General features: G+C 41.3%; 1 non-coding gene across 1 annotated transcript; it reads right to left on the reverse strand.

The window, feature by feature from the left end:
• Positions 1-10,397: 10,397 nt before the first annotated feature.
• On the reverse strand, positions 10,398-10,500 carry LOC129501080 (U6 spliceosomal RNA). The gene has a single exon (XR_008662649.1). It is a non-coding gene; the product is annotated as a U6 spliceosomal RNA (small nuclear RNA).
• Positions 10,501-11,994: the final 1,494 nt, after the last annotated feature.

Here is an 11,994-nt window from a genome sequence, read left to right on the forward strand (position 1 = left end):
CCCTCCAGTTCCATCCATGTCAAAGCAAATGGTGGGTATTTGTCGTTTCTAATGGCTGAGTAATATTCCATTGTATACATAAACCACATCTTCTTTATCCATTCATCTTTTGATGGACACCAAGGCTCCTTCCACAGTTTGGCTATTGTGGACTTCCCTCATCTTTAGAGTATCTACTTCTTAATGCAGCTGTGAAGATTACATCAGCAATATGTTTGATATTTCATTTCAGAAGGACACTTCTTGAGGTGGTGACCTTAACCAATCAGATACCCCTGCCTGTGAACATCAAAAGTCTAAAATAGGTGTTAGCAATTAACATTTAAGCATTACAGTCCACAGTAAACTTTTTCCATTATTGCTTTATCAAAAAACTCTTGTCTTCTTGACCAAATGCACAGTCTGCTCCATTCTACTTGTACTTGTGTTTATATCCCAAGTACAACCCCAACAGAGCAGAGAGCAAATTATGCTCTATTGCTTGCTAGTATAGCAGGAGGCCTGTTGACAGGAGGTGAGCATGGAAGGGCATGGTTTAAAATCTTAAAAAGAAAAAATGTGGAAGTGTATGGTTTAAGCCACCAGATCAAAGGAGTCAGCTGCGAGCCAAGGTCACTTTGACTTCTGACCTCCACACTGGCTTTAGCACCTGCTGAGGTTCTTCATGTGTAAACTGTGGTCACAATGCATTTGCCAGGATAGGGTTGCTCTTCTCAACTGAGGTTTGTTCAGGACTTTGATTCAGGATATTTTTCTCTTTTCTTTTTTTGTGCCTTTGGAATTTACAATCTTAGAAATGTTGCCATTCAAGATACAGTTTTTTATTAGAATTGCTCACACTGGAATATTTGGGATAAACAGAGATATGGAGGATTCTAGGAATGCACACATCCTACTTTCTTGGAACTGAGGGAGGAAAAGGCAGGTGGTCAAGAGAGTGGGCTGTTTATAACTGCACTGCATTTCAGAAGGACACTTCTTGAGGTGGTGACCTTAACCAATCAGATACCCCTGCCTGTGAACCTTTGCCAAGGGGTCAATATTGTTTTGTTTTTGTCAGGTCCCAAAATAGACTATAGTTCCTCCCAAGGAGAAAGTTCTCATCCTTCAGATACCTCCTTGAAGCCCAGGCAACACCCCAGTGCAATAAATATGGACTGGTTCTTTAAAGCCCTGTTCATCCCCAGGTGCCGTTTTCAGTATCCTTGGCTTGGGAGTGGGGGGTGTCTCTTTACTTGATTGCATTTGGCAGTCTTTTCAGGTTTTTTTTTTTTTTCACCAGTACCCCCTATGTGGCAATCAGACCAATAGTGGTCAAAGACTTTTTAAAAATGCTTAATAGAGGGCAGCCCTGGTAGCTCAGTAGGTTTAGCACCACCTCCAGCCCAGGGTGTGATCCCAGAGACCCAGGATCAAGTCCCACATCAGGCTCCCTGAATGGAGCCTGCTTCTCCCTCTGCCTGTGTCTCTGCCTCTCTCTCTGTGTCTCAATAAATAAATAAAATGTTTTTAAAAAATGCTTAATAGATGTGTATACATATTCATATATTGGTAAAGCCTGATTGAGAAATATAAAGGTTTTTTTAAATAAAAATGCATTTACTCAAGTAAGTATATTAATTTTATTTTATTTAAATTTAATTAACTAACAAGGAGAATATATTTTAAAAATAGTAAGCAAATAACAGATGGTGCATAGATGTGTTGAAACTTGTGTCCCAGTATTGGAACAACAGAGATTTGGAACCCCTGCCCCAGAGCAAAGATAGGAAGAGAGTTTGCCTTGCTCTGGGCTGATCCATGTCTGTGAAAGTGTTGTAGTCACTCCAGAGCACAAAACAGATTTGGACAATTGTACATGTATTTCAGTATATTAAAAATTCATATAGTAGCATATACTCAGCTCAAGTGTTCTGAGGCATACAATGCAAAGGGAGGCTCCGTCAGAGGCCCTACCTAGAGGTGCTTGGTGCAGGGAGTTGAGTGAATCACAAAGGGAGGCCCAATGCTAGAGACTGAATTTCCAAGGATCAACTTTATTTTTTAGGGTTTTTTTTTTAAGTTTTATTTATTTATTTATGAGGGACACACAGAGAGAGGCAGAGACACAGGCAGAGGGAGAAGCAGGCTCCACATAAGGAGCCCAATGTGGGACTTGATTCCAAAACCCCAGGATCACGCCCTGAGCTGAAGGCAGATGCTCAACCACTGAGCACCAGGTGCCTCAGGATCAACATTCTAAACATTGAGTCTTTCCCTCTCACCTTTTCTCCAATGTATCTGTTTCTCTTTACCTATTCTTTTCTTCTCTTTCTCTAGTTAAGTAAGAGAGAAAGGAAGAGCAGGCTGAACATTTTAGACCAAGCAACTAGCCTTTTTCTACAGAATTCACTTGTCTGCAGGCATCCTGTGCTGCCAAGAGGGCGCACCAAGCAATGCCCCTCGGTATCGGCTCCTGGGCCTGTCCCAGTCCCTCTACCAGTGGTGGGGCCTTTAGGCTGATCCCTCTGTTTCCAGGTCAACCAAGAAGTGCTTTCCTCCCTCCAGATATAACACTGTTAAAAAACAAAATTCAAACAAGTGAATTTGAAGATATAATTGGCTTTATTAAGTGATTCATGAATTGGGCAGCATTCCACCTAGCAAGTACAGAGATGCTGGAAGAGTTATAAAATGGAAGGCCTTTTTCATAGGAAGGAGGATAAGCAAGGAAGTTATTAGGAAAAAAAGAAAAAAAATGCCTGAAAGGAAGGTGGGTAGGGGGATGGGGTAACTGGATGATGGGCATTAAGGAGAGCATGTACTGTAATGGGCACTGAGTGTTACTATATGTTGACAAATTGAATTAAAAAAAAAAAAAAAAAAGGATTGTCTCAGGCCAGGATGACTTTTGGGCAGGAAAGGCCCATCAGGTAATACACATTACCTCACAAGTGCTGATGAGGAAATATCAGACTGCCTGTTAAAGGGTCATATTCCTGGGAGATCAAAACTATAATTAAATCTTGGTTTGCTGTGTGCTGAAGGGTGGGGAAGGTGGAATTACTCCATTTGGAGCTTGTTGCCTTTTTTTTTAAACACACATACTATCTGACTCTGAGGATTTGGTCATAAATGATGTAGGAAAAGATGTTAGGGTTTGAAGCCAAGGACCAAGAAAGAATTCTTGAGATATCTTTGGTGCAAAAAGGTGATTTTATTAAAGCACAGGGACAGGATTTGTGGGCAGAAAGAGCTGCGCTGGGTTTATGAGGAGTGGCCCATTATAAATTACTGTCAAGTTGGCATGGGGTTAGGGAGGGTGTAAGTCTCTAAGGAATTTTAGAAGCAAGGTTTCCAGGACTGTGAGGGGCTAGCTATTGTTGGGAAAAGGTAATTTATTACTGCCTAATAAAACCTTGGTCATGAGACCCTTCACATGGGTATATCGATGGGCCATATGCTAGGGGGATGATCACCAACATGTATCTTGGGGGGTTTAGAGATAAAGGAATTTTTTAAAGGAATTTTTATATGTTAAAGTAGACTTACAGGCTGGGGAATGGGCTAAGACTGGCTTTTGCCCTTAGCAAAGTATTAACATAGAGGCAGTTGAATCCCAGAGCAATGTCACTCTGCTTGTTTCAAGGACTTGTAAATGGGCTGTCGGTAATAAGATAATTTAATAATTTTCCTTCTGCCTTAGTTTCCCACATCAATAAGCATGGCTATGAATAGCACCAGGTCTTAAGCAAAATTAGTCTTGGTGCAAAACAATCAATGGCAACATCTCATTATGAAGTCAAAGCTGAAACTTCTCTCCTCAGCCTCATACTATGAGTGTCCAGGTCACAGCTAGGCATTGCCCTTCTTTACCCAGAAGCAGAAGGGAAGAACCTTAAGCTTTCTTCTGAAAATGAATCCGAATGCAAGGATTTAAACTATGGGTGAGTGCCATGACTGAACAGTGTGGCTGGCAGATGGGGTTGGAAATGCTTACTGTCTGCAACAAAGAAATCAGTTATTTTAATATAAGAAATTTTGCTTGCTGGGACTGTGACCAAGACACAAACACAAAGTCATTATTAGTAGAGCCTGGCGATTAAGTTCATGGGCTGTGGAGTCAGGCAGATCTGAAAGCTAATCTCAGGTCTGCCACTTGTTAGCTATCTTCTGTAAGAATAAATTTCCTCATCCTTAGGATAGGGGCAATAATTCTGCCTCATAGGAATTCCGGAAGGGTCACTTGAGAAAATGTACGTGGTCTACTTTAAAACTGGAGCCTCAGTTTGTCTCTGTACATCACTTGGGAGAATGAATCCAGTCTTGCACTGAAGGGGCTATTTTGTCATATTTAACAGAGAAGGCTTGCATACAAAATATCCCGAAAATCATGAGATGAGCAGAGAATTTGGGGGAGAAATGAGCAAAAGAACTGAACAGATGCTTTTCAGGGGAAGATACCCAGGTGGCCAATGAACATAGAAGAGGGTGAGTGTTCAACCTCACTATATTGGGAAATGCAAAGCAAAACTATGGTGGGCTGCCATACATACTCTAGCACAGCTAGCAAGAGGCTGACTGGTAGTACCAGGTGTGAGAGTATAGATTATGGGAATGTAAATTAATGCAGCCATTATGGAAAATAGTTCAGCATTGTCTACTGAAGTGAAGGATGAGCATGACCCATAACCCAGCAATTCCATGTGCATCAGAAAATGTGTGCAAGAATGTTTATAACGGTATTGTTGTAATAATTATAATCTGGAATTGGCTCAGATGCCATTCAGCAGTAGAGTGCAAATTCCGTTCCATTTCATGTAATGGAATGTTATATATCAATGAAGATAAATTAATTTCAGCTACATATAATAATATGGATTAATCTCAAATGTGATATTGAGCAAAATAAGCTGAACACAAAAGAACACACAGTGTGAGAGTCCATGTGTGTGAAATTCACACTGCAAGACAAAACCCAAGCTTGGAGATGCATACTTTGTGATGGGCAATCAAAAGGAACAGGGAAGTAATTACCCTAATGTCAGGGTGGAGGCTACCTTTGATGGGGAATAAGGGGTTAGTGAGAAGGGGGTACTGGGTGGTTTCTGGAGTGCTAGCCATGTTGTACTTCTTTTTTAACTTAAGCAATGCTTACAGAAGTGTTTGCTTTGTGATAATTCTCTCAGATGCATATTTTTGTTTTGTAAATTCTGTGTGTCATATTTCACCACAAAAAGGCTAAGAAAAAAAATGCACGTAAAATCTTTAGCACAGTGTAAGCTCTCATTTAAAAAGGTAGTTGTTGATTTTTCTTTTTAGTTGTTGATTTTCTTATTATTTATTTGGAGATGCTTCATTGGAACTGCAAAACTAGATGAAATACTTCAAACTGACAACTCTCTTTGTGGTAGTAAAAGCTAAGACAGAGACAGAATGTACCTAGCATCAGGAGATGCACCTGGATATGGACTTTTTCCTCAGTGTTAGCCAAGCCAGCAGGCTGCAGGCAACTGCAGGGAACTGTGAGGCTGTGTCCAGCAGAACCCAGAATTACCTAGGCTGAGTCAGCAAGATTTTCTGAAGGTAGAGACAGCTATGGACATTTTATCAAACCTTCCCTGGTGATTCTAACCTGAAACCAGGGTTGAGAAATCTGTACCGGTGCTGAGATGGAGGATGGCACCTGCTGCCAGAGAAACATCTACTGCTCCCAAAGAGAAAAGATACTCCAGAGTTGGGCAGAAGAGCCCTCAGCAGACGCCACACTCCCAAGGAATTTTGAGTAACAGGCTGAGATGAGTAGTGGTGGGGGTGCCTCCTCTGAATGACAAGTTGGGAGAGGTTTATTTCTTAAGGCAGCAGAGCTTCTGTACTCACAAGTAATAACTTATGTCCCCTTTAATGCTTGATCTTAGAATTAATTTTTCAGAGAAGGGCATTGGCATCCCTTGGGTTCAACATCATTCTAGATAACAGCTCATATATTGGATGCACAGACATCAGTTGTTGAAAATATGATTTTCATGGGTAGGAAATATCAGAAAGGGAGACAGAACATGGAAGACTCCTAACTCTGGGAAACGAACTAGGGGTGGTGGAAGGGGAGGAGGGCAGGGGGTGGGGGTGACTGGTTGGCGGGCACTGGGGGGGCACTTGACAGGATGAGCACTGGGTGTTATTCTGTATGTTGGCAAATTGAACACCAATAAAAAATAAATTTATAAATAAATAAATAAATTTATTATTTAAAAAAAGAAAATATGATTTTCAGACTTCCAAAGAAATTTTGACTTTTTAATTACTTAAAAAGTTATAAGCTGTTCCAATAAAATAACAATAACCAAAAATGTCAACTTATATATTTATGAGTCTCTCCCAAGACATATGTGCCTCTAGAGACAAAAGACATGAAATGAAATGAAAATAAGAGAAACTGGGATGCCTGGGTGGCTCAGCAGTTGAGCATCTGCCTTCCACTCAGGGTGTGATCCTGGGGTCCTATGATCCAGTCCCACATTGGGCTCCCCATAGGGAGCCTACTTCTCCCTCTGCCTGTGTCTCTGCCTGTGTGTGTGTGTGTGTGTGTGTGTGTGTCTTATGAATAAATAAATAAAATATATTTTTAAAAAAAGAAAGAGAAGAAGAGAAGCTGAGTTTACCTGAGCAATGTGGCTCAGAAAAAATCCAGAGGACACCTGGGCAGCGTAGATATGTCTTTGCCCCTGCCACGAGCACAGTTTTTATGTATCTTAATTCAATTCAAGTCTGATATAAATACCTGGAGTTAGCATCAGACTCCACAGGTTAGAGGGCTTGGTCCCCAACAAGATTGTCCCCTCTTATGATGCCAGCCACAAATTCATGGATCTCCAGGCCACCTGCACTTCTGACCAAATGACTATTAGTCCAGGAGGTTCTCCTGCTCACCTCTCCACCTTTATTTCATTAATTCACTACATCAATTCACAGAATTCAGGAAGTCACTGTATTTAAAGAGACAATTTTATTATCAAAGACTCAAATCATGGTGAAACAAGTGAAAAGATACATAGGGCGAGGTCTGGAAGAGTCATAACACAGAGCTTCCATGCCCTGCCAGGAACCAGGGACAAAGGCCAGACAAATTCCTTATTATACAACAAGCTTCATACTTTGTGACACAAGGTTGTAGAAGAGGTAAAGCAGGATAGCTACATTGTGAAGACTGAGGTTTGTCTAAGGCAAAAGTCCCATTTGGAATGGGACTTTGTTTTGTTTTGTTTTTAATATTTATGTATTTATTTGAAAGAGAGAGAAAGAAAGACAAAGCCTGTGAGAGCATGGTGGGGAGGGGAAGAGGAGCAGGGAGAAAGAGGATATCAAGCAGATTCCCCACTGAGTGTGGAGCCCAACACAAGGCTTGATCTCAAGCCCCTGAGATCCTGACCTGAGCCAAAATCAGGAGTCAGATGCTTAACCAACTGAGTCACCCAGGCGCCCCTGGAATGGGACTTTAAGTAAATCTAATTCAAAATGTTCTTTTTAAACCAAAATATTATTAACTGGCAAATCTGAAATGTCCTGCCACCCCACAGATTGTAGGCTCACGAGGAAGATCAGTTTAAAGGTTACGGAACTAGCACTGGGTGTTGGCAAATCAAACTTCAATAAAAACAAAAAAACAAAAACAAATAATAGGGATCCCTGGGTGGCACAGTGGTTTGGCGCCTGCCTTTGGCCCAGGGCACAATCCTGGAGACCCGGGATCGAGTCCCACATCGGGCTCCTGGTGCATGGAGCCTGCTTCTCCATCTGCCTGTGTCTCTGCCTCTCTTTCTCTCTCTGTGTGACTATCATAAATAAATAAAAATTAAAAAAAAAACAAATAATAAAATAAAGGTTATGGAACTGACTAGCACCAATTAAATTTACCAAAGAGTTTATATAAATCTGACTAAAAATGTAGCAATTTATAATAAAGAATGTTTTGATTGGGTGATTGAGAATCATTGTACCAGGTTTTTGGCACCTCTTCCACCTACAGCAAAGCCAATATTCAGAGACAAATTAAATAAGAGAATTGTGCTTGGTGACTGTGGGATTGGTACAGGGGCAAAATCCCTTGTATTCTTACCTTTTGACCCTTTTTCCTAAACTCCAGGTGTACAATCACCTTTCTGTTTCATGGTAGAATGTTTCATTAGACATGCTTATAATATTTATTTTTTATATGTAACCTTTATTTACATCATATTGTATTTTCTCAAGGACATATCAAGGTCATCTTAATTGACATTTGTCAACCAAGATTTAACAAGTTTCTCTCAGTACATATTTACCATCAAACTTGAGGGTTTATTTCATACCTTTTTTTAAAGATTTTATTATTTTTTTTCTAGGGAGAGAGATAACGAGAGAGAGCACAGTGGGGGGCAGAGGGAGAAGCAGGCTCCATGCAGGGAGCCCAATGCGGGACTCGATCCCAGGACCCCGCGATCATGCCCTGGGTCAAAGGCAGATGCTCAACTGCTGAGCCACCCAGGCGTCCCTTATCTCATACCTTTAATCTACTTTTAAATCAGTTATGACCAGTCACTTCCAGAGCATCAATTTCTGACCTTACCCCAGAATTTGGTCTGTACATCTTTGTACACTAGGAGAGAATTTAGTCTGTGAGTATAATTCAAAGTTACCCTTCAAACTGGCCAGTATTTACTTCTTCAGGTATGTGTGACTAATTGTAGGCATTTATTACATGCTTGATTGCCTAGATGGTATGTCCTAAAGCCAGAGCCTTTAAAAACATTGATTTCTCGACACTTGACTGTTCAATTGAAGCCTTACATATCTTTCATCAGTGGGGCATGAATAAAGAATGGAATTACTTCAGAATGACTCTTGGACAGTCCCAGGATTATGGAGAGGCTAGAGGCAGGAAAGAGAGCTCAAAAATAAAATGTTACTTCTCCCTGGGGTAGCTCTATCTCCAATATGTATGTTTTTTCTTTTCCAAAATCATTAAATGAAAAAGAAGTTGTTCCAAGGACTCAAGCCTATGACCTGACATTACATTTAACTTCAGTTATTGATCACCCAGCATCTGCTTGATATACTGATGTTTCAGAAGCACTCATGATGGTCCCTCCTTGGATCTAAAGGCGCAGAGCTGGACACACAGATGGCATCCCAGCTGTGTATACTCAACCTAATTTTGTCTGCCACCCACACCACATATGGTTTAATCAAGACTCTGTCACAAAGCCAATTGTCTTCTTTGAGAGCAGCCATTAGAAGAAGAAATTGTTTTTGTCAGCGGCCCAACTGAGCAGACCACCTGCTACATGAGGCAGTCTGGGGGTTCCGTCTGTTTTCTCTTGGGAGTAGTCCTGATGCTTCACATGTCTACTATGTGGCATTTAACAAATATGCCAGAAAACAGCACTGTGCTGTGAGCCAAGTAGTAACATGAGAGACTCTGACAGAAATTAGGGTGGACCTCACGAACCCTGAGTCAACACCTATATGGAGAAGCCCCTACACTGGAAGCTGCAAACCTCCAGAGACCAACAAATTCAGCACGTACAAAACAGAACCATGATACTTCTCCAAACTCCTTCTCTATGTGCGTAATTGACACCACTATCCATCAAAAAACATGCAAATATTTCTGGGATCTCTTCCCTTGACCCTGAGGAATCCATCAAGTTCAGCCATTTGCTCCCCAAATCTCAAATCTATCCACTTGTCTCCATCCTTAATGCCCTAGTTCAAGTGGCACCCATCTCCCTCCTGAAGAACTCTGACACTTTTGAAACTGGTCAGCCTCATCTGCTGCTCCTCCACCTGCTCTCCACCCTAGTCAAGGGTGATTTTTTTAAAGCACAAATACATCACTGCCCTGATGAAAGTAAAGTCTTCCACAATCTCCCATTGGTTTCAGGACACAGATCAATATCCAGCTTTGATGTGGCCTCTGCCTGCAACCCCAGCTTCATCTTGGGCCACATACCACCCCCTAAATCTTGACAAACCAGTCCTACTGGCTTTGATCTCATTTACACTCCCTCTTTCCACTACACATTTTTTAAAATTTTTTTTAAAGATTTTATTTACTTATTCATGAGAGACACAGAGAAAGAGAGAGGCAGAGACACAGGCAGAGGGAAAAGCAGACTCCATGCAGGGATCCTGATGTGGGACTCAATCCTGGGTCTCCAGGATCACGCCCTGGGCTGAAGGCAGGTGCTAAACCACTGAGCCACCCAGGTATCCCCACTACATATCTCTGCTTGTCATTCTCTCTGCCTGCAGCAGGATCTTCTCAACACCACTCGCCCCTTTATTTTATTATGGTAAAATAGACACAACATAGAATGTGGCATTTTAACCATTTTAAGTGTACAGTTGAATAGCATTAAATACATTTGTGTTGTCATGTAAAAAATGCAGGTGTCACTAGTTTGCATGTCACTCTCATACAGGGACTATGCTGATCTTCTCTATATTGTTCCAGGTTTAGTCTGTGCCCCTGAAGTGAGTACTCACCCTCTCTTGACTATAAAGCCTAACTCATCCTGCAGATGTTAGTTTCAAGTTATTTTTTCAGGGAAGCTTTCCAAGACCAAGCCCATCCCCTGTCACACAACCCCTCAACTGCACAGTACCCAGCATGAGTAGCTGACTGTGAGTGAGCTCCATGAGGGCAGCACTCAGGCCATAGAGGAGTGTTAGGCACACGTAGCTCAGTGCATCCTAGTTAAATAAATAAGTGAATGAATGAAGAAATGGAGAAATGCAATTCTACCCACAGTAAAGATCATTTTGGCATTACTGTAGTTCTATGTTGTCTTGAACTCCATTACAGAGTTGAATCTTGGCTTCATCTTTAGAAAACTAAACTAATAGTAAACGAGGTATTTTTTACCTTTCCTCAAACAGAAAAATTATAATTCAGACTTTACCTTTCATAAAAGAAGAAAAGGCCTGGTAGTCTTTAAGTCATGTGTTTTCCTTTAATTTTATTTATCAAGATTTCAAAACTATTGAATCTAGACTCAGAGCTCTGCAGAAATTTGTAATTTCTAAAAATTAATATAAATAGAACTTATTTTGCATAAGCCTGCAAGACTGTAAGACTGGCCCTGCCCCACAACATCTGCAGAGAAGTCTCTATCATCCATCAGGGCTACTAGTGGGGTCTGGAGATGGCTTTCCTTGGACCTGCAAGGAAAGCGTCTGCTTCCAGAACACTTTCTGTGTTTCTGCACAGAAAGCTTGCCAGGCTTACCTCCAGGAAGCCCTGCAGTGGGCCAGAAATAGATCTATGCTTTCATGGGACCAAGGACTCCAACCCTGAGTTACAGCAAGAACAAATGACACATTACCCTTCACACTTTGTTATTCATAACACCAACAGCTAGGAATCAAAATCATCAACAACAGTATCCTAATTTTATAGATGAAAAGAAAACATTCAAAGGTCAAGCAGCTGGCCTAAGATCTCTCAGCTGGAGTTGGACCATATTTGGCATCTAGTTTTTTGTTTTTTTTGTTTTGTTTTTTACTTATGATAGTCACAGAGAGAGAGAGAGAGAGAGAGAGAGAGAGAGAGAGAGAGGGAGGGAGGGAGAGGGAGAGAGAGAGGCAGAGACATAGGCAGAGAGAGAAGCAGGCTCCATGCACTGGGAGCCCGACATGGGATTCAATCCCGGGTCTCCAGGATCGCGCCCTGGGCCAAAGGCAGGTGCTAAACTGCTGCGCCACCCAGGGATCCCTGGCATCTAGTTTTGATGCCAAAACCATTGCTTTCTCTTCTCATTTCATTTTGCTCCATATGACATTAACTGCTGCATTTTTAGAGGCAACTTACATTATAATGGCACCCTTGAAGTGATATAAAGATTCTCTGGGTAAAGCCATAGAAAGTAGAAATAGATGTGGCCTATGTTATAAGGCCTTTTATTTTTTTAAGATTTATCCATCTACTTCAAAGAGAGAGGGAAAGAGGGAGAGAAGGAGAGAGAGAGAGAGAGA

The sequence above is a fragment of the Nyctereutes procyonoides genome, unplaced genomic scaffold (genome assembly GCF_905146905.1).
Source record: "Nyctereutes procyonoides isolate TBG_1078 unplaced genomic scaffold, NYPRO_anot_genome, whole genome shotgun sequence".
NCBI classification, from domain to species: Eukaryota; Metazoa; Chordata; class Mammalia; order Carnivora; family Canidae; genus Nyctereutes; species Nyctereutes procyonoides.